We start from the raw sequence: 26,506 nt of genomic DNA, 5'->3' as shown, positions 1-26,506 counted from the left end.
TCTCCTCTTTTCCAAGTTAAAATTACCCAACTCCCTCAACCAATCCTCATAAGGTTTGGTTTCCAGACCCTTGATCATATTATTATTATTATTAGTTATTTATTGAATTTATATACCGCCCTTTACCCTGTGTGGCTCTCCTATGCACACATTCCAGCTTGTCAATATCTTTATTAAATTGTGGTGCCTAGAACTGGACACAGTGCTTCAGGTGTGGTTTGCTGCTACATCACATTGTTGACTCATGTTAAGCTTGTGATCCTGTAAGACCCTTAGATCCTTTTCACATGTACTACTTTGTTAATTCTATAATCTTATCCTCTGAACTGTCTGTAGAAAAATTAATTCCGTGAAAAATCAAGCTAAGTAAAGAACAAATTGTATTATCAAGCTATGTATGACTACTGTTGCCATTATTATTTCGAATCATTCAGCCACTGTGGAAAAGCTTATGATAGAAATAGTGTGATAGCTTTGGTCCTATACACACTTACTATGGAAGTAGATTTGACTACAATCAGTGGGACTTCCTTTTCAGTAGACATGCACAGAATTGTGCTCTTGACCTAGTTTGCTGAACCAAACTTTATTTTTATTTTTTTACACTTCTGTAAAAATAATATTGTGGTTGTGTTGAGATTTAGTTTTAGGATAATCAATATAATTTAACTGGCAGGAGTCAAAAGGCCATTGAGCTAAAGCTGCTTTTTTTAAAGGGAGCATCATTCCATCAGGTTTTCACAGTAGAGATATCATAAGTATCTGTGAATATCTGTTCCTGAAACAAAAACAGGATTATTATTATTTTTCATTATATTCAAAATATTGTCAGATTTAGCATTCAGTATCTGTTGAACAATACTGCTAACCTGCAATGTAACCAGGCTTCAGCTGCAGAATTTGGTGGCAGTCACAAATACTGCTAGCAGTAGCAGTTTCCTTGGGAGAAATATCAAAGCTTAAAAAAATTATTATCTCACCTATTCCAGACAATGTCCATTGGATTGGATCCAGACTAAATTATACATTTAGCAATCCTAAATGAAGTGGGCAGATCTACTGCCACATTCTAATCCCCATTGGCTTGTGCTGGCCAGGGTGAAAGGTGTCTGTGCAAATTCTTTGGCACTATGCCAGCTTCAAATTCAAACAGAGGTGAGGCAAGAATTCTTTCAGGACTGAAATGAGGAGTTCTGCTGATCTTATATTACAGAGTCTCTCACTCCAAAATATATGTTGAAAACAATACAAAGATGCATTATATCCAATTGCTGTTTCAAACTGGTAGGGGGGGAACCATGGGTTGGAATTAAGTAGCTATATAGTTTATAGTTTTCTGCCAGACCTTTGAAGATATTCCTTTAGGCCTGGAGAGAATATTTGCAAGTTCTCTTAACCCTAGAATCTTTGCTGATTCCACTGGTTTAATGTTTCCAATAAAACTGTGTGTATTTGTCTGTCTTCAGTGGTTTCTGAAGTATTGCTGTTGGCAACTGCAACCCTTCAGTGACTTATTGCAGAGAGTTGACTTGGATGCTTTGTGCGCAGTTGAGATAGTTCAGGTTATGAAACAGTGTATGGGGAAAATCTGTATGGAAGATCAATTCCATAAGCACTTTATAACATTAACACACACACACACACACACACACACACACACTAAAACAACAACACTGAAGCACAGGGCCATAGTGCCAAAAATATGTCACTATTCTCTACGCTGAAGACAGAAGAGTAGCGGAATATAGATTTGAACTTGCAGAGAATGAGACAAGCAGATGTTCTGTCAACGAATTGATCATTGTACAGCAGAATTAGATAGCACTTTCAATTCCAGACAGTTGTGAGCTCTCTCTGCCAATTTCCCTCCAGAGTACTGCTGTTGTCTTACATTAACTGCCCACTGTGTTTAAAAGTACATAAATGTGCAATTCAAAGTGGGTCACTGATCACTTGTTATACGTATTCAATAAAATATTTTTAAAGGGTGGGATACATTTAAGAAATTAATCTTCACATGGTCATTTTTGTTCTCATCTTTATGAACAATATAAAAAGATCACAAGTAGATCATTAGCCCTAGAGTTAGAGAGTAGATCAACAAGCCTTCTGTACTCACTGTTAGCATACAATTCATTCAGTTTGGTTTGTTCATAAATCACACTTTCTTTGCAGACATACCTGAGGCAAGTTTAAAAATTGGAACTTGACAGCCTAATCATATGCATAGTTACAAAGTATGTCACACTGAGTTCAATGCAGATTGCTCCTAGGTAAGTTTGCGTCGACTTGCAACCCAAAACTATAAAATGCAATGGAATAAAAATCAACTAAAGCCAATGGCATTGGTGGCAGTATAAAAAACAGCACTCCCAGATAGCATCCTCTGTAGCAACAGAACTTTTGCTCAGCAGGTGACAAAACCTGCTTTGATTTAGGATGAGTGGGTTTCCTTGGGTTTAGTCCTATATAGTTTCATGGGTTTGCTCTTCTTTGCATTCTATTCCGGCTGAACTCCAGCTTAACTAGCAGGATTTCTGAAATTTTAGAATCGCATATAGTTTTCAATAACTTCTATCCATTGCACATTACTCCTATATTAGAGATTATTCACATGCATTGGTTAAACACTGAAAAAGGCAATCTCCGTGTGATCTTATTCATGTGCTGCTGCACATTGCTAAAACACACACAAAAAGGATTTGTAGATACAGCCATACATATAATTAAACCAAGACAGGTGCTTTCCAGTGTTTTATCAAAGTACACATGTGGATTGATAGTTAGATGTCTGAAAGCTACAATGATTTGTGTGTCTGTGTGCAGTAGGTTGTAAATTAAAAAACAACAACAGATTAACGGAAGATTTATGTTACATTGGTACTGCTTTGAAGAAACCTAGGTTATTCCGAACTCCAGAATTTGAGGAGAATTTTGAATGTGAAAAATTTTGGAAGCCTCCCTATTTTCCTTTGTGTTTGGGAACTTCTAATTGAGTCTCCCCTTCTGTTCCCTGTGCCTAAACCAGAACAGAAACAGAAAGACCATTTTAGAGTTTAGTGTCCCTCCTTTCCCTCCCTCCCTCAATGTCCCCTGGAATATTGGATTTGTGAAGACGAAAAGATGGTGGCAACCAGCTGATCAGAGGTATAAGGGGGTTCTGCTGAATTCTCCCTCCAAAATTGTAACCACAGAAAAGTACCCTCCAAAATTGTAAAACCCCCATGATCAAAACCACCCCCCTCAAAAAAAAAACCTAGCTGAAGTCCCCCCCCCCCCGTGCCCTATGCTCATAAATTTCCACTTACTAAAAGGTCTGAGAGACCCCCTGGAGTTCCAACCGGCTCTCTACACGTCACCGCCAATCTTTTGGGCCCACACAAGTTTTGCTCTCTCAGTATTAAGACTGAAGAGGAGGTGCTGCTTCTGAGAGGCAAGGAAGTCTCTTAGACCTCTCAGTAAGTGGTTGTTTGAGGAAAATACTTTGCTGTATTTTATTATTCTGATAAGGAGTGGGGTGAGGAAGGCTGGAGGCAAAAGGCAGGGAAATGCGAGGCCTGCCTCATACCCTCCTGGGCACAACGTGTGAGAGAAATTACATGCTCACTTCACCTTTCGTTATTATTATTCCTTGTTCCTTTACTCCTCTGAATCAGCCTGCTCTGTTTCCCTCACTTTCCTTTGCCCCCCAGAGTTGCAGTTCTGGCCTTTTGTGACAGCTTCACTTTCACATTTCTCTTCTCGCAGCGCAACCCCAAGATTACATATCTGTTTGCTACTACGCTCCTGTGAGTTCAGTAGGGTTTCCTCCCAAGTAAATGGGTACAGAATGGCAGCTTTAAAGGGCAATCCTAATCACGTCTACTGAGAAGTAAGCCTGGTTGAACTTTAGGTTTGCAGCCTTAGGCACTTAATGTTGTTTTCCAGTTGTAAGCCTGTATGGAGTTAGGGGGTTCTCCAGGTTACTGAGTAGAATATTAACTTGGGAGAATAAAATCTTAAATGACTTTGTTTTCAAACTCTCTTCAATTATTCTCTCCGCCCCCCCGCCCCCCCGGCGCACCTCTAAATAAAGGTTTTTTTCCCCTGTACTGTACCATTTTAGGTGCAGGTTGGAAAAAAGAACATATTTGAATGATTTTTTTGGGAATTTTAATAAACAAACTTCCATACACATAGAAATTCAGCATATCAAGAGAATGATGTGACCTGAGACCTCTGAACCACCCTGAGACCTCCGGGTATAGGGCTGTATATAAATTAAATAAAATAATAATAATAATTTCAGTTTTGTCTTCTTCCTGACATGCTGTCTTCCTATGCTAGAAATGTTTAGTTTTGTGTTTTTTAAAGAAAGAGAGTGAGTATGGGGCTTTATTACTTCATTCAGCTGCATGTAGAAAGCTGAATTCTGATAATAATTATGGTCAATTGGTGTAATCTTCATGGAGATACGCTTCAGGAGTAAACCCTGAGGGAAAATCTGTGCCTACTGCCTTGCAGGACATCTTTGAGAAAAGAAAAGGCTGAGGAGTAAACCCTACACAGGTTCTCTGATTCTCCAGCGATTTGACTGGAAATTGCTTTTTCTGGCAGGTATAGAGCCATGTCATGAAGAGCTTCACCAGTTTAATTTCTGCATGTTAGGCTGCTGTTAAAGGCACCGGCACAAACCCAGTAGGAAAAGTAGTGAATCCTAAAAAGGCAATCCAATATACTTTTCTGGGAGCAAGTCCTACTGCATTAGCTTGGCTTACCTCCAAATAAATTTTCCCTGGATTGGGTACACCACTATAGAGAAGACAGAAAACTGTAACTTTCAAGAACACTTATTTTATCATAGGCAGTCTAGTCCTTTTCACCCATTCTACTATCAGAGGGCTGACAATTGATTTCCATTGATGCAATGAGGATACTCATCAGGGCAGACCTCCTGCCACATCCAAAGTGTATGTGCAGGGACTATAGGTTTGCATCCTAAATAGTTTATTTTTATTCTATTCTATTCTGTTTATTGTTGGCATAAAGTTCTCTTGGCAGTTTACAATAAATAAGTAAATTACAATTAAAATTCATAAACTGATGAAATAAAAAACCTTAATAAACAAAACTCATAATAATTGTGCAGTATATATTGTTATAATAACTTTGACAATATTTTTTTCTGTAATTGTGTGTGTTTATAAATCTCTATGATTATAGCTTGTCACATGCAGGTTACAACTCTTGGGGCATGTAAAGAATCTTAAAAAACTGATCAAATGAATTGCATTATAGCACAAAGCCAATATCCTTGCTGAAAGTTGAGATTATGAATTCTGTTGAATGCATCACTCAGATTTTTTGGCTGGATAAGGACCAGTAAACTGATATTTAATCATGACAAAATGGAGGCATTTTGGTGGGTGATTCCCATGTCTCAGAGGTGGGGAGAGAGTCTATTCTGGATGGAGTTATTCACCCTCTGGGCATTGGAAAGCATAGTGGCTAGGAGTGGCTGTTTCAGTGCTGGTTTGCCAGCTATGGCTGTTCCTTGACACGGTAATCCATGTTCTTGTAACTTCACATCTATATTTCTGTAATGTGCTATAAATTTGGGCAGTGACCAAAATAGATGGTTTCTCCACTGTAGCATCCCTTTTGTGGGACTTCTTACTTTTGGAAGACTACTGGTGGCCAACCGTACAGTATATGCATATCCAATATTATGTCCACAGTATAAGAGAGTACCACATTAGTGCACATGCTGGAAACTAAGCAGGAATCCATTATTTAATAATTATATAATTATAATAATTATTAAAGGTGGTAGCAGAACACCTGGCTAGGTTTTTGGGGCCTTCTATTTATGGATGTCACATGTCCACAGCCTATGCCTCTTGTTGGATACACACTGCAGATTAGTCACACATGTCCTAGACCTTAATTTCTCTGTTCTGCTTAAAATGGGAAATAATTATTTAGACCAAGTTTCCTGGTTATGTCACAGCAGTGGATCCTACGTTGGGTTCTGATTTAGGGCAGCTCTACACACATGCTTGGGACTTTATTTTTTATGCATTGTATAAACATGTATGTAAAAAAACACATTAAACACCGGTAGAGCATAAAAATTTGCATCTGCAATATTTAAGGAACAAAACTAGTGTTACATATCAAAGTCTCAGGAAGGCCTGAGCAAAGAGATACATTTTTACTAGTTAGCAAAACATCAGTACTTGTATTGATGCCTGCTACCTAACAGGGTGAAACCATTTTACAAGGTGGCTACTACAACAGAGAACTCAAGTTCCTTTGTTCATAAATATATGCAGGATGTGGCATGACCACAAAGTCTTGATCTGATGACCATAATAGGCAGGTAAAAGGGGAAGTGTTCTTTGAGATTTAGCCTGGTCCCGAGCTATGTAGGGCCTTGAAAGTCATCAGCAGTACTTTAACTTGGTTCAGTAGCAAATTGACAGTAAATGCAATTCTTTCGGCACTAGTAATATGTGTATGCAATATGGTGTCCCACTTAGCAGTCTAGCTGCAGCATGTCATATGATACATAACGACGGAAGACACTCAGTGCTCTGGAAAAGGAAATCACAGGTGTCATGTTCATCAAGTACACTGTAGCTCTAATTCTCAAAGGTTCTATTCAGTGAGGCTTGTGCTGAGGAAATGCATGAAGAATTGGGTTATATAAATATTGATAATTTAATAGTCCAGCCTAATGGCAGACTAATAGGTTCTGTTTCATTAATTTCTATTACAGTTTTACTTAGACTACTGTTCACAGCTCACTACTATTTTATAAAGAATTTCTTCAGCTGTTTTCTGGGAACAAGCATTGCATTTTCAGTATGAATTTAAAAATAAATTGGAGGATCAACTTTCTGCCAATTTTTCAGCAGTAATCCTTGAACACCATTGTTGTTTCATTTCCCCAGTACTGAGAAGATGGGACCAAAGAGATTTCCCTATATAAATCAAGCAATAGTCTCTTTATAAAAAGTGGACATTCTACCTTGCTTGTAGTCCCCCCCCCCTTTGTTCCTTTTATATCTGAATTATCTGGAAACCTGTAACAGAAATAAGGAATATATTTTAGCACTGTGATGGTTTGAAAAATTTACATTTACAAAGTGCTGTGACCTTTGCTTGCTCTCCCACAACTTCAGTGTAGTTCGGTGTTAAAAGTTCAGATTTGTCATGCAGTTAATCCTTGATTAGTATGACAGTGTGTGACATGTCTAAAAAGGTTTGGTTTATAAATAAAAAGTTAATATTGGCCACATTTTAACCCTTTCAGTGTCATCTCTTCGTGGCGAAGAAGTAACTTGGAATGAAACTGATAGAGGCATCTTTAGAAACTCAAACCAAATGATGCCATATCCCACAATGCTCCTCCGCTAGTCTGATGAAGATTTATATCCATAATTTTCCATCAAGAAAAAGGTATGTATGCTTCTTTATGCTATATTGTTGGCTAACTATTGCATTCATGGTGACTGCTTGAAATCAGAAAACTATGGACTCAGCTACATTAGGTTTTTTTAATAAAAGTGTTTTACATTTGTTATAACACTGCGACACCAGATGGCGCTGTAGAGTTCAATCCTTCGGCATGTGATTTGCCATTAGGAGCTTTACAATGTGTTTTCCTGAAACTCTTTTTGATGTGTCTAGATCCAGCCATTGTCTGTGAGAATGTATACTGAACATCTTAAAGATACTTATCTTAAGGGATCTAGTATGGTAGCTTCTACAGCAAAGACAAATATGTGCTGCCAAAGTTCTGCACTTGAACTGGTCCTGATCCAACGTGAGTGTGTCATGTAGACTATGTTAGGATATTTCCGTTCCACCTTAAAAGGGAGCAGGATGTTTGTGTCACAGCCTGCATATTTCCTGTTCACAGGATGTTTCTGTTGTGTCTATGCTTTCGTTTTCTCTCGGTGCCTGAACATGCAAGCAGGCAGTCATGTTTTTTCCTTTGTTCTGACCAACGCTGAATAAACTTCTAAATAAAGCTCTCCTGCGTGCATCTTTCGCTGTGCGAATTCTGCTGATAGAGCGTGCATCAGCTCTGGAATGTGGCAAGCTATTTTCTGGAGCTCATGTCGCTAATTGCTGATACTGTATCTACGGGAGATCGATGGATCGTCCGGAGGCGGCGTGGGGGCCATGATGGGCTTTATCTCCCTGGCAGTATCTCAACAGACTATTGGTAGCACATTTCATCCCAATGTTGGGAGAAGGGATCCCTTTTCTATTTTACAGTGGTACCTTGGTTTTAGAACAGCTTAGTTTATGAACAACTTGGAAATAGAGCACTGCAAACCGGGAAGTAGGTGTTCCGGTTTGTGAACTTTGCCTTGAAAGCAGAACATGTTCTGCTTCCTGTTGAGTGTGTTCTGTTTGTAAATTGAGTCCCCCACTGCTAATCAGAGGCTTACTGTTGAGTCTGTTGGCTTTTGAGTCCCGAGCACCCACGCAACACAGAGGTGATATTTGGAGCTTTTGCTTTTGCTAGTTTTTGCGTTTTTGTTTGTGTGGCTTTTTTGGGGTTTTTTTAACTGTGACTTGTTCTTCGTTTTATGGGACTGACTTGTAACTATGGCTTGTGACTTCATTTTTGTGACTGTGGCTTGTGACTTTGTTTTTGTGACTTGTTTTTGTGACTGCGTGGAACCCAGTTCAGCTACTGATTGATTGATTGTGTGACTGCAGAAATGGATAAAAGCCCCCCATCCAAACAATGACTATCATCGGTGCACGTAGGAGGGGGGGATTAAATTTTTATCATCTACAATACTGTCTTATTTATTTTATAGTGCAGTACATTGATTATTATTAGGACGCGGTTGGCGCTGTGAGTAAAACCTCAGCACCTAGGACTTGCCGATCGTTAGGTCAGCGGTTCGAATCCCTGTGGCAGGGTGCGCTCCCACTGCTCGGTCCCAGCGCCTGCCAACCTAGCAGTTCGAAAGCACCCCCGGGTGCAAGTAGATAAATAGGGACTGCTTACTAGCGGGAAGGTAAACGATGTTTCCGTGTGCTGCGCTGGCTTGCCAGATGCAGCTTGTCACGCTGGCCACGTGACCCGGAAGTGTCTTCGGACAGCGCTGGCCCCCGGCCTCTTAAGCGAGATGGGCGTGCAACCCCAGAGTCGGACACGACTGGCCCGTACGGGCAGGGGTACCTTTACCTTTACATTGATTATTGCTTTCATTTTATGGATCAATGGTCTCGTTAGATAGTAAAATTCATGTTAAACTGCTGTTTTAGGGGTTGTTTTTAAAACATTTAAAGCATTACATTCTATGGGAAAGCATGCCTTGGTTTTAGAATGCTTTGGTTTTGGAACGGTTTAATCTGGAACGGATTAAGTTTGGGAACCAAAGTACCACTGTACTTTCTTATGCCAGTGGAAAGGGTGAAGCCCATTACTGTACACAGGTCGCTGTGAAGTAGAGTCAGTGCTTTAATCGTGCATCTACAATGAGTTCTACAAAAATGCTACCAAAACACAGAAGGTACAAAATGAAAACTAGCTGAGCAGCAACTTCTGCTAGTGTTTGCTTGCACACATTACAACAACTGACAGAAACTAGCTCTAGCAAGTAGTACTTGTATAATGTGTATGTCTAGCATTTCTATCTTTTAAATCTGCAGTTCCTCTCTTAATTTTAAACAGTCTAAAATCAATGATTACTTACAGAGTCTTTAACAATGGGAGGCTCTATTAAGCATGCAGAGAAAACAAATGGAGCCCATGAATTTAATTCTAGTTTTCATTATCTCTTATTTCTGCATCACACCCTAAAGCTGTTGATGCCTTTTTCATATTCATCCATCTAGCAAAATGTTGAGGAGGTTAGGGATTACAAAGACCAATAAATGCAACAGTTCTGAATTGTAAGTTAATTTAATGTGAAAACTCTGCCTATGTTAAATCTGATGATGCACTAAGTTTCTAAAGCACTTCAGATTAGTTTTTTCTCTTGATAAGGCCCAGAAGGGCTGAAAGCATTCTCTGATAATTATTAAATTATTGTTTAAATAGGATAAAATAATGTAATGTGGGACCAAATGATATTAAAGTGAGGAATCTAAACAGCAAATAAACTTAGTTCAGTTTAATGTTTAAGATTCTTGAAATGCTCAGTGTCAGCACTATTGTGTATGTGGCCTCCGTTCAACCTCCTTCCCATTAAGACATTTTATTTCCATTTATCCTATGTCGTATGCCTTTATGTGTGTTTGTACTTTGTTTATCCAAGAGGAAGCTTGGCATTAAAGCCACATATGGACTTCAGTGGGATCTCTGTTTCTACCCACTTTGAATTTTGTAAAACTGGACACAAGGAAGCAGCAGAATGCCTTCCCTGGAGATATCCTTTCCTTGAACTCATAGACCTCTTGATACTGCTTATTAACTTAACTGAGTAGATAATTGTAACACTGTTCTGGTTGTATGTTTGTTTGTTTGTTTGTTTAATTTTTCTTGAAGGCTATTAAATGCTTATAATTTTCTAATTCACTTTAAGATGTAGCAGACTTAGAGTTTGGAAATTGTTGGTGTGTTCTGGTTTTCAAACTGTGCTATGGGGTACTGAAGGGCAGTATCCCCCCACCCCGTGTTATTTAACGTCCACATGAAGCTGCAGGGAGTAGAGCATAGTGACATCAGTATGCTGAGGACATGCAGCTCCATTTCTCTATAATATCTGCATCAGGAGAACTGTGAAAATGCTGGATTGGTGCCTTAATGTAGTGGTGGTCTGGATGAAGGACATTAAACTTTTAAACTCTGGGAAGATGGAGACTTTATGGGTAGATGGCTCATGTGTCCAAGAAGATGGACCTGCTGCCTGTTCTACATGAGGTAGGTGCATGGCTTGGGAGGAGGTCCGTAGCTTGGAGGTCCTTCTGGATGTATCCTTGTCATTAGAGGCCAGGGTGGCCTCTGTGGCTAGGAGTGCTTTTTACCAGCTTTGCCTGGCATGGTAGCTGTGTCTGTATCTGTACTGGGATAACTTGGCTACTGCAGTCCATACATTGGTAACCTCAGCTCTGGATCACTGCGATCTGTGTCGAGTGGGTCTGTGTTTGGGCCTGGTCTAGAAGTTCCACTTTTGGGAAGTTCTACTCTTGGGTAGAAAATACAGAAAGATCGCCTCAAGCACGTGCTCTAAGCTTGGAGCAAAGTTTAGACACATATTCCTTGGTCAGTTACATGGTGCTGAGAGAGGGAGGGAAGTACAGTGGTACCTTGGGTTAAGTACTTATTCCTTCCGGAGGTTTGTACTTAACCTGAAACTGTGCTTAACCTGAAGCACCACTTTAGCTAATGGGGTCTCCTGTTGCCGCTGCTCCACTGGAGCACGATTTCTGTTCTCATCCTGAAGCAAAGTTCTTAACCTGAAGCACTATTTCTGGGTTAGCGGAGTCTGTAACCTGAAGCGTATGCAACCTGAGGTACCACTGTAAATAGAAGCAGCTTCTCTTCTTCCCTCACAGAGAAGTTGTGACTTTGCAGAGTCTAGGAGCGAACCTCTCTGGCCTTAACCCCTTCATGCACTGTCTAGCACTTATGCATAGCTATGTTTGAATGCAATTTCCACCATAAGGTGTGAGGTTCAAAGTGCAGCCTTATTCCACCTGGACATGAATGCGCCTTGCATGTGTGAAACAGGTGCATAGGGCTGCTGAGGCCAGCGTGACAACAAATAATTTTTCTACAAATTCCAGAGTAGTAAAGAAAAGAAAAGAATATTAAGCTGTCAGCATCATTGGTCTATAGAGAATGAAGTACCATTTCAAAAAACTCTCTTCACTAACATGTTCTAATAATGACCTGACTGAAATAACTTTTGCAGGTAGTTTTATCCCCCCCCCCCCAATTTGGGTACTAGATATAAAACTGAAATAAACAGATATAAGAACTAGGATCTGCTACTGATAGTTTATTCTGAGGTTCCTGATGTATATCTATGCCAAAATATTTTATAAATACTCAGTTTAATGAGGCTCACCACAACTGTGTGCCTCAAAAGCTGCTGTAGCATTTGGTTTCAGGGAATGGGACCTGACTTTTGCTTTGTTTCCCTACCACATGCTTTTTATCAGGTTGTTGAAATAGTGTTCATGCCATTAAACAGAACCACTAGTGTGACCTTGTTCTAGAGGGGTTAAAAGGAATGAATAGCTTTCTAAGCTTGATTCAATTTCCTTTTTGTGATCATTTTGCATAAGTGACCATTATAATGTTTGTGCACCAGCCTTTTGTATCTACGATCACACCTGGTGTGCATTTGGTAATGTAAAGTGATACAAAAGCAAAATAGATTTTCCCTGAGCATTGAATAGGTAGTGTTTCTTTCCATGCTGTCCTTTCCAGTGTGAACCTCAGATACATTAATAACATCAATTTAGTGTCGTGTTTTAATTTTTAAACATTTGTTGCCATGTACTCAGTTTTTAATAAATGCATAAGTGGATGCAATATTTTGAGTTTTATATCATGAATTCAGCACCCTCAACAGATTCTTCAGACTTCAAAGGATTTAATATTAGTATCATAAAAGGCCTTTTGAAGAATACTACTGTAACATAAGAAAATTGACTGCTTGAGTGCGCCCTATCGTTTTGAAAGTGTTTTATTGCTTTAATTTCCTGTCTTAGTAAAGTAACAAGCAGCATAATAAAAGATATACTGTTTCAGAGTTGGCAATTTATTAGAAAGCTTAAGCTGGTTGAAGACTTTATGTTATGTGAAAAAGAAACCCTATATTTAGCTGGGGGGGAAATCAGACCAACTCCAACATTAATGTTGCAGTAGTTTTCCATGGAGTCTATCTGTGGCTTTTAAGTTTGTGTGAAATAAATCTGTGAGTTTAGGTCTTTCAGACTGAGCAGCTTGTGTATCGTTAGAGTCCTGGAACATTGATGTTATTCCATTTGGGAAGCATACATAAGATGGCTTCAGCTATTTGGATTCCATGACCAAAAGTTGCACTTAGAGCTTAAATTACCCAGAATATACATTTTTATTCATTTATTACATTTTTCTATGCATGGTTTAATTTTAATTCCAGATATTGTCAACCAAGCATGTATACAGTAAGTCTTTTAACCCAATTTTATGGTCATCAGTTTGCTGTCTTTCTTAGAAATGGGGAGCCTATTCCACAGAGAAACAATCAATTTTGTTCACTAAAAGTGTAGATATGAGAAAAGTGACAATATGACCAACCCGCGGAAATATGACATAAAATGGCCTCATAAATAACTTCAATCATTTCCCTAGCAAAGTTTATAGACTATTCAGTGGTTGGCTGCAGTATGTGTAGCAGTCAGATACGCAGACATCAAGCTGCACACTTGTAATGGAAGTTACATGTTCATCAGTGCAGAGCAAGGAGAACAAGATTCACAAGGTCTTCCTAATCCCACCAGTGTTCTGCCACCAAAGGATTACAAAACATCTGTTAGGTTTTGTGGAAATACCCAGCAATATGTTACTAACACAAAAACATAATACACTTGCCGTGTGGCCTAACCCTTTGAAACAACAAAGAGAACTGTTGGTCTGAAGATTTGATTTATAATAATAATGGTCTTCAGTGGATTTGCAAGCCGTGTGAGTCATTCATGAATTGCTTTTCTTTTTATTGATTATATTTGGAGAATGTTTAAACAATCATACATACTCTTACAAAATTGTAATATTCCTAATGATAAATGATGGACGGACACAGTACGTTATAAAACCAGATATGGACTGAATGAATGCTTTGTAAAAAGCCTTAGTATTAACACTGAATTTAAAGTAGTATGTTTGTCTAGCAGGGGCTAAAGTGCAACAGAAAACCCCAAACACTGCTGGTATCTTTGGTTATCAGTGCTAGTCTTTTAGAAGAATAATGATTTGCAAGCTTTATTGCTAACTGAAGCACAAAAGATTTCCTCTAGGCTTGCCACAGACAATCCTTAGGCACATTAGATGAGTCAACTAGAGTTAGTTCAAAGTGAATTGCTCCATTTTAATCATGGTGACTTTCCCTTTTAGTCAATTGTAATGGTATATTGTCGGGGTCCCGCCCCTTTTAAGTGGCCACATTATTTTGAAGCATATTTTAGCATTTGTAGGATTTAGCAGCTCTTGAAAGAAACTCTTAACGTTTCTTTACAATGCTGAAATTCAGTATTGTTCTTATTTTGGCAGTTAAGTCTGCATTTGGAAGCACACTTATTAGGAAGTAGGAATCACTGAACTCAGTGGGATTTGCTTTTCAGTAAATATAGTTAGAATTGTGCTGCAAAAATGATACTAAGAGTCTAAGGAGACAATTTGAAAATAGGCTGTTAGTATATTAGAGATATAACCTATATAATTTATAATTATGATTCAAAATTAAACAGGAAAAATGAGGAAAGAATTACTGAAAAACGACGTTATCATAGTTGTTTCATTATTCATAAATGGAAAACCTTATTAAGAATACAAAGCTATGGAAGAAACTTAATGTTCCTTGTTGTCAGCAAAAATTGTCTTTTGGAAATTCCTATCAACATGTTAGAGAGAAATAATATTATTTCCATATTATTCTGCTGTTAATGAGTAGGCTCTATTTGGAATAATGACACACAGATATCGCCCCTGATCATACCCACAGGTTGAGAGTAAATCTGACTTTGGCTAACATCTGTTTATAAGTGATTTATATGTTTTTTTAGATCATTAGTAGGGAAGCCGGGTGCAAGTTAAACACACACATTTGACTTGAATTCAGTCATAGGCACTTGGTTCCAGGCAGAACCTGCAGCTCCATCCCAGATCCATCCCACCCATTTTATTCTGTCCCTGTCTTTCTCTGTCTGCCTGTTGCCTCCTCCTATCTTCCACCTTTATCTCTCCCCTGCTGCTGTTTCCTGAGGGAGCCAAGTTGACCCTCTGCACTCTCCCTTGCCTCAATACCCAGGAGGGGAGGGAAAGCAATTGTGGAGCAGGGAGGGGAGGCAGCAGAGAAACAGGGAGGGACTCTGTGCAGGGCTCCCCTCCCCCCATTGCCAGGCATCAGCCAGATATTTTGGCTATATCTGATTTTGCTGCAACCATCACACATGATGCTATTGTTCTGTATGTGTTTTTGTTGCTCCCCACCAGATACTAGGGTGCAGATTGATTTATAAATATGTTTAATTAAAGAAATAAAAACAATATTTGCATTATTAATTGAGAGTCTTACTGTAGGCTATACATGTCACCTCATAGTATGGCTCCCAGTTCAGACATATTATTTCATGTGACTGGAAGCATCTTGGAGGTTCAAGTGTTATACCTTGTATATTGATTCCCTTGTATTGGGAACTACTGTATAGCTGTCCTGTGAGAGGATATATCAAACAGCAGGTTGAAGCATCTGCCGAGATATTGACATGCCCTAAGGCTCTAGGCTGATAGGAGTATCCTGGTTATTGGAGGCTCCTGTGTACAATAGGACTTTGTGCTGCGGTTGAGTCTTGCCTGAGCAACACATTCTTTCTTAGTTTTGGTGGTTCCCTGGTCATGAATGCTGCTTTGTAAGGGAATCAACATTTTATTTTTATTTTTTTTTATAATATTTTTATTAAGTTTATGAAATACAGAAAAAAGAAATAAAGACATAGATAGAAAAATACAGTAGAGAAATTACAAGCAAGTCAATAGCTTTTAGTAGCTTTCGCTGTACTGTGAACTATCAGTATCTCCCTATAAAGAGATTTATTTCCTTTGACTCATGTTAGAAGTTGTGAAAAGATGTAAAATATATTTTTTATAGATAGTATAACTTGTAAATCCAAGCTACATGTTATGTAGCTATGATGTACTGTGGATGCCATATACTGTGTCATTGTTTTAAATGTTCTGTCAGGGTTCAGGATGTATAGAATCATAGAGTTGGAAGGGACCACAAGGGTCATCTAGTCCAGCCCTTTTTCCGAAAATTAAGAGTCTTCTTCTATCCCAGGTGCCCAAATTCAACATACTCAGTTACACTCCTAGGACACTTCTTCCTTCCTTCCTTCCTTCCTTCCTTCCTTCCTTCCTTCCTTCCTTCTAGTTCCAAATGTTATGAAAGTATTAGTCTCTAATGAATGGCACAAAATCTATACTGACATAACCCAGGTTTATATAAATATGAGTGCTGTTTTCTCCATTAAGCCCTTTTCACAAATATTTAATTGCTAAAATAGTATATTGTAGAGAATAAGTAGCATTTGGTTTTGAAAATAAAATATTATTTTTGTCTCCTGTGTCTTCTTCATGATCTGTATCCCCAAATACTTCACAGAGTTAAGTGCAAATAAATGCAGGGAGAGCAAAATAATTTAAAGGTGTAAAGGAAAAAGGATGTGATTTCTAAAAAGCCATGATTGCAACTGATCTTTTGAGAGTTTCTGATCTTCGTAATTTTAAAGAATTATATTCCTATCATCTCATGTGGGACTTTTCACAGAAAAATGGCATTATCAGTAATGGAACATGCTGTTTGTACTTCAAATTCCCATGTATAATATGGGAAGAGCGATATCCATTAACAAACAGGGACAAAAGTTACACTATCCATCCCTAAAGGCCTAATGTGAATTGTAATTGTTAAGTGGCTTACATCATACATATGAAGCAACCAAACTAAAACTAACTGATCTCTTACATACCAACTTTAACTTTATAGTGAAGGTGAAATTACTACTAGACTTAATGATTTGCATTTAACAATAGCAAGCACACATCAAAATCCACTACAGTCTTTTCATGGCTGTACACATAAGCTTACTTAGGTCTGATCCAACTCAGGGAATAACATTTCATTGGCGATTGAAAAAAGCTATCACTTGCAGAGCTAAGCTCTTCAGTGAGATGTTACAGTTAATTACAAGATAACAATAATACAAGTGTCAGTTAAATCTGATTAGATGTGAGTAACTAATCATAATTTAGTTGAGTGGTATTTTGCTCATGCTTTCTCCACAAGTTGTTTTATATGCTGAAGCGCACGGTTGGCAGCATTCCAGTTGTGTATATATTGGGGCAGGTGGCAGCTTGCAGCATCTCCAATTTTCTTTAATGACCAACAGTATCTCTTATGAATTGTCCTGACTGTTTGAAATGATTATCTTTGGAAAAGATCCATGTTTCTTTTGGAAAATGTCCATTTCAATCTTCCTTTTACTATACCAATAGTCCTATCAGGCTGCCCTTTTCTATTTCTCAGCACTAGTAGATTTATAAACATGAAGCCAATTACAGTAGTAAGTCCACATCTTTGACAGTTGCTTTAAGCCACATTATAAGCAATATTATAAGCAATACTGCATCATATACAGTGCCAACAATGTTAACAACATGATAATATATTTTGCTAAAACTGCCAGAGAAACCCAAAACTTCCCAGGTTGGAGGATGACCTGGATATTTGCAACTAAGTGGCGGATCATGCTTACAGTCGTACCTTGGTTTCTGAACAGCTTAGTTCTGAACGTTTTGGCTCCCAAACGCCGCAAACCCAGAAATGACTGTTCCAGTTTGCGAACTATTTTTGGAAGCCAAACGTCTGATGGCGCTTCCGCAGCTTCTGATTGGCTGCAGGAGCTTCCTGCAGCCAATCAGAAGCTGTGTTTGGGTTTCTGAACATTTTGGAAGTTGAATGGACTTCCAGAATGGATTTCTTTCGATTTCTAAAGGTGCGACTGTACTAAGAATCAACAAAGGATTGCCAAGTAGAACTGGGGCAGCTAAAAGTGTCAGTTATTATTGGAGCTGTTTGTTAAATTCACACCACACAAATGTCTCCATGTTTTGGTGTTCCAAGTTAGCTGATCTTGTTTTTTTGGGGGGTGACACCTATCCAGCAATCCAGTTAATTAGCAAATCAACACAGAAGAAGAACCACTTGCAGAAGTAATAACAGTAACATGTGTCATGTACCCTTAATTCAAGTATGCATTATATATGTGTGTGTGTCAGAACCTTGCAATATTCATAATTCTTGTTTAGTTTATTCAGAAAGCTACCTGTGTCTTACTATGAAAGGTGTCAGATTTTAGGTTGAAGTCATTCAGAATTGTTGAATACCAATTACCTTGTCCTTTTATGATATTTCACGAAATATAATATTCATAAAATACACACACAGACACATTGAACTACTAACTACTAAGTTCTGAGTAGACATGAATAGGATTGCACTGTAAGACAGGTAGAAATATGATAAAACAAAATATTTTTTTTTCTTCCAGTAGCACCTTAAAGACCAACTAAGTTAGTTCTTGGTATGAGCTTTCGTGTGCATGCACACTTCTTCAGATACCACACTTCTTCAGAAGTGTGCATGCACACGAAAGCTCATACCAAGAACTAACTTAGTTGGTCTTTAAGGTGCTACTGGAAGAAAAAAAAATATTTTGTTTTGACTATGGCAGACCAACACGGCTACCTATCTGTAACTAGAAATATGATAGTTATAATTAATCGAGGACATTTTAGAACTCGATTTTAATACACATTTTATCAAATCTTGCAAACTTTTCTAGTTTAAAAAGTATTTTAAGGCTTTCGTGTGAGAGTTTTTTTATAGCTTTGGTGGACTGAACTGTTGTATATCCTTTGTTTACCTGAAATGTTTTATAGTCTTTTAAAAGTGTTTTATGCCCTTTGTTGTTTTTTATTATGTTATGAGCCTCCTTGGGTTTTTACAGAAGGTAAGGTATAGATCCATAAATACAAATAAACAATAAAAATTCTAATAATGGATAAAATACTTTAGTCATCCACTGATCATTTAGATTACTGAATTTTGAAAGGTGAAATGAGGATTAAAACCTTCCACCCCTTGTGAATTGAGAAATTAGCATGATTGATGATAGAATACAAAATATAAAATAAACAAAGTTGCTGATGACTTTTTAAAGTATTTTGAAACCATCTCTTATAGATCTTAGAGAAATGTCAGTCTCAAGAGTTTTGAATGTCAAAAGAAAAATAAATCACATTGTTTAGACTAAGGATATTTTTCAATGTAGAAGGGTGAAAAATGATGAGCAGCATATTTCTTTGTTATAGTTTCATATTTTTGTGGCATGATGAAGTGTTGTTCTTGCTTTCCAGTCAAATAGACTAAAATTAAACTAGAAAAAGTAGGAAGTTAAATATAGTAGTTCAGTGGAATCCTTTTTGGTAAAATTATTGAGATCTATAATTACAGTTTGTTGTATTTTAAGTATTCTATTTTAAAGAAACAACATATGAAAATCAGGGCTGATTAAAATAATTAGTGAATGTTTGTGGCTCAATGAGTAAAATTTATGGTCCAAGGCCTAGAGTAGGGGTGGGAAACTGGGTACAACAAACAGACCGGATCCAAAACTCCCACATCCCCCTGTGGGCCGCTCTGTAAAGGACAATTCTTTCTTTACACAGTAAGTGCCTCCCAACAGACTTCCGTACATTAGATTTCCCTAGAACCTGCAAATAAAATCCATTCTTCGTGGGATGGAATTTCATGACTGTGTCCTAGATTGACTTTTATAGAACTTGGTTTTATGAAAATAAAGCATACTCAAACAGGGATGTAGTTATTTAAGCATTAATTTAGGCAGGTGGGGCTTGACAACCTGGGAATGTAGCCCATCTAGGAGAAGGAAAACTCTGATCCAAAGCCTCTGGGATATCTTTAAGACAAGAAAAGGCTAAGGAGTAAACCCTACAAAAATCTGGAGTCCCAAAGATGGTTGTGCACCTTGTATTCCTCCTTCTGGCAACTTCTGTAACCAAGCTGGTGTCAATTGTATTGTTGTGCTTTCCATTATACCATTTCAGGAAGACCAAGAGGTGGGTCTTTTCATTTGGGCAGCCCAGGACCTCCATACACACTGGTCAGGCTTTAACCCTGGGGAGGTCACTTTGATGCTGCTAACTCATAGGTTTAACTTCACTCCCGGAGGCACATTCCACAGTCTTTTGAAACAGACAGATGCCTGATTTCTGCAAATTCATAGCCATACCCTGAAAAAGTACATGATTGCAGTAGCAGCGGGTAAGGCAGCACAGGTAGGGCTATGTCACTTTCCTGTTTTCCCAGCATAGCAGCAGTTTGCTGGCACTTACCAAGAGGGAGAGGAGAGGGACGAGATGTGGGGAGCTCAGTGCTCTGTGACATGGCAGAGTCAATGTGACACTCCTTCTGCAACTTTACACACAGCAATGTGCTCCTTGTGCCTTGCCCTTCCTCTCTTGGTAAGTAAGTGCCCAGGACCTGCTATGTTCTGAAGCTGGGAGAGCAACCAGTTCCCACCCACGCCAGCTGCTACTTACTCTGTGGCTGGGCAGGGTCTGACTGGTGTTTGAACACTGACAGGAAGCTAGGAAATGACATTTATTATTGCATAAAACAATTTTGCTTCCTTATATGCATCAACATCTGTTTTTGAGGAATGACTGAAAACTGAAATGTTCACATCCTTCTTGGCACCTGTGGAAATGGGAAAGTTTAGGATGGGTGAGGAAGCCACCAGCTCTCCAGATATTGTGAACTCCAACTTCCATCAGCCCTAGCCAACATCTTGAAGGTTACAGGTTTTCTATCCCTGAGTTAGGATAAACTGGCGGGGTGAAGAATATATATATACATATACATATACACACACACACACACACACACACACACACACACACACACACTTGAGAGTATAACAGAAGCAGTGACTTTTTGTAACAGTTTCAGAATTCCTGAGCCAAAATAAGCAGAAACAAATATGAATTTGATGCTAAACTTTAGCCAAATGATTACAGGTACTTTCAGTGCATCAGCATAATCAGGCAACATACGGATTATTAAAAGCTGTACCTTGAAGTCATATTCGACCATATGATTTGGGATTAAGGGTTGGTCGGTCTGTGCATTCCAGTCTCCCTAGTAATGCAACAAGTTTATAGCCAGTGCTTCTCCCACACTCACCGTAATAGCATGTCCTTTTAATAGCATCATGGCCTATCATCTCAATTGCTGGTGCATACCCCTTCATTTTCTTCTCACTGCAAGTTCTTTGTATTTTTTTAGTGTATGTAAGAAGGAAGCAAATCAGTCAAAGGACCCATTATGTTTGTAAGTCTGTAAGTAATATAATATTGAAGCCTTGGGCCACCTTTTTCTAATGAGTTCCTAATCCATTGGTTTAACTCTTGGTCTTTACCTTGTCTTTTCCCCTTTCTTTCCAATTGATCCTGTGTTGAATCTTTTTGAAGCAAAGTGTGTGGAATTTTAAGTGGCAGCATACTAGATATATATTTCACAAGAGGGACTCAGTTTTATTTTGATAGATTAGTTATGACCTGTATGAAAGATGCCCAGGTCATGAAACAGACTTGCATTTTTGTGGGTATTGTCCAGGGTGTATATATTTCTTATTATATGTTTACATTTCTCATAAGAAACTTCTACTAGCACTGAGTGTTTCATTCATATTAATGCTGAAATATTTTGCTTCTAAGCTTGTAAATTATGAACATATTCTGAAATCTTCTCCTATGGGTGGTTCACTCAAACAACTGGAATATTAATTTCCCAAATAAAGTTCACTGTTGGGTCACAGGGTACAATCTGAGGGTACAGAACCACATCCTGTGAAAGCTTAAGCAAGCTTGGGTATTACCTGGAAGGGTGGTTTCCCGGTAACTGCATGTTCTTAGACTCTTGGGCTTTGGAGTATGGCAGGGCCATATATTGTCTCCAATGCAATTAAGTATCTATATCAAGCTGTTGAGCAAGATTATTAGGGGACTTGGAGCAAGGTAGCATCAGTGCCAGGGCTGACTCAGAAGGTTTTTTGTGCCTGAAGCAAAATGTCAAGTGTTGCTTGCTCTGAAACCCTCCCCCTGTCACCACACACAGGTGCACATGCACTACAGTGACTGGCCCTCATCACCAGCCCAAAGGACACCTGCAATGTGGTGGGCTATGGGGAGAGGGGACAGGAAGGCACAGGGCCACTGAGATGTCTGCACTGCAGTAAGGTGGCCTATGGGTAGAGGGGCAAGATGGCAGAGGCACATTGAGGTTCTGGCCAGTACTGAATGTAAGCAAGGTGGAAGGCACTGCTGCAAGGGATGAGGCGACATCTGGAGCTGTGTGGAGCTAGGATCTCTCATTACTGAGCCTCTTTCCCCTCCCCTCTCTGCCTTCTGTCTGGTAGTGTTACTTCAGTTCCGAACAGAGATTTTCTTCTGCAGCCAAAGCTACACCTGAGGTTGGTTCAGAAGTTGCTAGTGCAGAATGTGGTAGCTAGATTGCTTGTTGGGGCAAACTACCACCAGCTTATAAACAGGATTTCCCTTGGCTGCAAATCTGTTACTGAGACAAGTTCAAAGTTTTGGTGCTAACATATAAAACCAGGCTACTTATATTCTTGGTAAGTCACTGCAGCAGAGTTTCTCCTTAAAGTCCCCAAAATATCAGAAGCCCAATGCACTTGGATCAGGGCTTTCCATGTGGCCACTCTGTAATGTGGACAGCATCCCTGTTGAGATACAACAGGCACCCACTCTCTGTACTTTCCAGAAACATTTTTGTTTTGACAAACTTTTTCATTTTGTGTGTGTGTTTTGGTACCCGTTTATAATTATTTTAACTGATTTTCTGAATAATATATTTGTAAATCATTTTAAGATTATTCATAAATGATTATTATTTGCAGTAGTAGTACTGTTATTAACAACAGCAACAATAATAACCACATTATTCTTAACATCAAATAGCCACCTTGAGTTCCATGATAGAAGAAAGATAAGATATACATGTATGAAGGCCATTTTCCATATGAGGTAGTTTTTGCTACCTCCATGACTCTACAGCCAGATTTGGATTTCCATGGAAAATTGCCAGAGCTTTGCTTAGGGGTTTCCATAAGAGGAATATGGTGCTTTGAAGAGCTTTGTTATAGAAGTTATTCATGTATCTGTGCTTATCAGTCATTGCATTGTTTGACTGGTCTTGTTGTTGGAGTTGGCCACATGAATTTCCAAGTAATTTATTCCAAAGAGGAAGTTCTGTGAAAGGAAAGAAACTTTTTTCTCTTCTCATGTTGTTTATGCCTTCTGGAAGGCAAGGAACAAAACATTTATGAAGGAATAACCCGAAGTGTCAAGTAAACATAGTATACTGGACAGTTTAGGAAAGTTCCTGACACCTATTTTTGAGTATTAGTTTTTTCCATGGTTCTTATGTTCTTATGATCTGATGTAAGTAACTGATACCTCAGGATTCATTAGCTCTGTAGCAATAAATTCATTTTTTTCTGAAGGATCTCGTATTCCCTTGTGCCTACATTTTCTAATATGCACCTACTTATATCAACTGAAGCCCTTTTACGAGTGCTCTTGCAAACTGAGCTAGGGCTAGTGGTTTAAAAAGAAAGGGCCTTCTCATTTGTGGCCTCTGGTTTCTGGAATGTCCTTGCCACAGAGAGTCCCACCTGGTACAGACTTCTTAAATCTGATACTTTTGCCTTGCTTTATGCGTCTATTTGTGGCTTATTTTCTGGATGTATTACTGTGTATTAGTTTTCCCTTTCTGTTAACAGTGGGGTTTTAGTGCCGCTTTATTTAATTGATTTTTTGGTAATTTTATTATTTTAATTTGATTTGTTTTTAAATTTTTGTATGGATCCCAGGGAACAACAGTTTGGCTGCAATCCTAACCTCTTTCCTAGGACTAAGCCCTGCTGAATTAAATATGACGTATTTCTTGAGTAGATATGGTTAGGATTGTGCTGTATGAAATGGACTAATTAATTAAATAACTTTCCTATGTTCAAATAGAGACTTCATGAAACAGAAAACTCTCAGATTTAGGTGATATTGTCCACTTGAAATATCATTTTCCAACCTGCTTTTCCTACCCACATGGGAAAAATATGGGTCTTCATGTTAAAGAAAAGCATCTGGGTGAGATTTTTAAGTTCACAAAACAGTTGCATCAAACTGTTCAGCAACAACCTACCACCATTGCACACACCAGTTCTCTGCTCAAGAACTCCGTTTCCTACATATGCTTTTGCTTTGCAGGGGGATTCAGAAGAGGAACCATAGAACTACACATAACATGGAGTTTGAGTTATTTTAAATAAGAAAGTAAATTACACCATGGAAAACTGTTCTTCTTTGCTAAGAGTGAAATGCGTTTTCTCTTGATTACTAAGGATGGTGAGTGAAATAAGTAATGGAAAGCCCAGAACTACTTGCCTGCTATGTGTCCATCAGTGCCAGCATGAGCTATATAAATGGGATCAGGTGGAAGATGGCAATAAGTCATATGTGACAGAATTCTTTTTTAGTTGTTTTTAAAATGACAATTTGTGTCTTCACCCAACCCATCAGTAATGCCAGCCACAGGCCCTTGAGTTGTGAATTTTAATCTGTGTTTTCATTTCTTGGTGCCCTGTCTGGCAGAGTCTTCATGGTTTTTAAGAGATTTATTGGGGCTGAGGAGGACTGTATTTGCTGAGGGTGAAAACAGACATGTCACAGTTGCTTCACTGCTTTCTTTGCTGGAGGAAAGATTGCAATCAATCTTAAGAAATGCAGGAGATGAGATCTCTGTGGGCAAAATGTCTTTTCTTTTCCTACCAGCATCAAATATTTACCCCTTATCTTTCCACAAGAAATTCTAAGAGTTTTAAAAACGTAATAGTTTCTGAAAAGATTTGTATTGCGTAACTGAGCCAAGTGAGGCCTTTTGTTCATCTGGACCATTTGGTGCTATGTATGTATCCTTTTTCAATCAATAGCTTGGTTGAACTTTGAGATATTGTAATGTAGGCACACTTAGAGTACAGTTTTGCATATTAAGTTTTATGTGCTTATTTTGTTTTCTTGGTGCTGGTCATTGATTGCAGCAATAAGTATGATTTGAATGCAATTTTACATATTAAATTTGAATAGTTCTGTTGAATAGCAGTGTATCACTGCACATTTTTAGAGGGGACAGGAAAGACATAATAGTGAAATCTGACTTGAAGATTGAGAATATAATGTAACATAGTACTATGTTTGTATAAAAAGAATCCATTTGAAATCTAAATACTTTCTTGACCTCCTCACACACTGAAAGGGGATAAAGAATGCAATATAAACTGCAATGTGTTACATGCCCTGGAAACTGAGATATCAGAATGAAACGTGGTATGCAAGTTCATGTTTCAGGACACAGTTCTTTGTTTTATATTCAAAACTAAACTCAGTCTCTATACCCATTTTCAAGAAGCAATCAAAGCTTTATAGAACATTGACTTGGATTCAAAGTTGTGCAGAAGAAATCACACCTGGATGATCTTTTGGAGTGGCAGGAGGGAAGCGAATTCTGATTTCACCTCTCCATACAGCCCCCCATGCCCTTGAAAACCTGATCCAGAGGTTTGGGAACTCTCCAGAACACTGTGAGGTGGTGATGAGTTCCTGAGGAAGGCAGAGTCAGTGAACTTCAGTGAACTGCTGCCTTCACTTCCATAGCGGAGAGCTTTTGGTCATTCCTAGTTGCGGGCCCAAGCACAGTAAGCCCCCTGAAACCCGATGGGGAAATAGGAGATAAGAGCAGCAAAACAAGACATGACAACATATTGGAATTAAAATGGCCACAACTTTATTGATTGTAGATTATAGTAGTCTCTGGTATAGGCATTGGGTATGTACTGGACCTAATTTGTTTGCAGGCAAATTCCTTACTGGCCCTGGATATAGCAATAGATTAACTCCACAGCAAGGTCATACACACGTGCTGCCCATTTACCTTTGGCAGGGCAAAAGATACTGGGTGGGTGGGAAGATCACTAGCCAGTTGTGTGGTGGCTCCCAGTACAGTCAGCTTAAATACAACACTGCTGGACTGGAGTGAAGACTGCATTTACCTGGTCCGCCGCTGGAGCCCAGCCCACCCCACTCAGGCATTGATTGGTCTGTTTGTTTGTTTGTTTTGGTGGGCTTTCCCATTGCCCCCCTGTGGCTGGCCGAGGCTGAAACAAGTCAGCCTGCCGCGAGATCCAAAAGGACTGCCACCACCCCCAGTTTCCCACGGCTGTGCCAGGCCACAACAGCCACTACCTAAAAAGGTAAGCATTCTTTTCCTGTATCTGGGGATATCTGCACATTACATTTGGTTTTATTGTTACATTGCCTTTCCCCCATTCTTCCTTTCTCTTTTTGAATGTGGAGTTGTGACCACTCATTTTGCCTCCTCCTTACCTCAAACACTTGTACGCATAACTGCTGTCAGCTCATTCATGGCATTATTCTGGTGTCATAATTTGGAGAACCAAAGGTAGGAAACTGCAGATTGTGTGCCCCCCCCCCACCATGATTAAATTGTTCGCTGAATTTGTCTCAGTAATCTTTAAAACAAGTTTTATAGCTTCATTACATATTTAGCTGACTGTTGCTTTTGCATATATTAAAATTGTAGTGACCTTGATTGATCTGGTT

At 38.8% G+C, this 26,506-nt stretch overlaps 1 protein-coding gene across 19 annotated transcripts in view; it reads left to right on the top strand.

Annotated features, from left to right (window-relative positions):
- Positions 1-26,506, top strand: part of TENM3 (teneurin transmembrane protein 3) — a 1,299,256-nt gene that overhangs the window by 567,100 nt on the left and 705,650 nt on the right. For all 19 annotated transcript variants that reach the window (XM_081875189.1, XM_081875187.1, XM_081875177.1 and 16 more), the window contains exon 4: positions 7,298-7,443. The gene's annotated coding sequence lies outside the window, so the exon portion shown is untranslated. The remainder of the gene's footprint in view (positions 1-7,297; positions 7,444-26,506) is intronic.

Source organism: Podarcis erhardii (genome assembly GCF_964252035.2).
Source record: "Podarcis erhardii genome assembly, chromosome: 9".
Classification (NCBI taxonomy): domain Eukaryota; kingdom Metazoa; phylum Chordata; class Lepidosauria; order Squamata; family Lacertidae; genus Podarcis; species Podarcis erhardii.
This window is presented reverse-complemented; position numbering and strand designations above follow the sequence as displayed.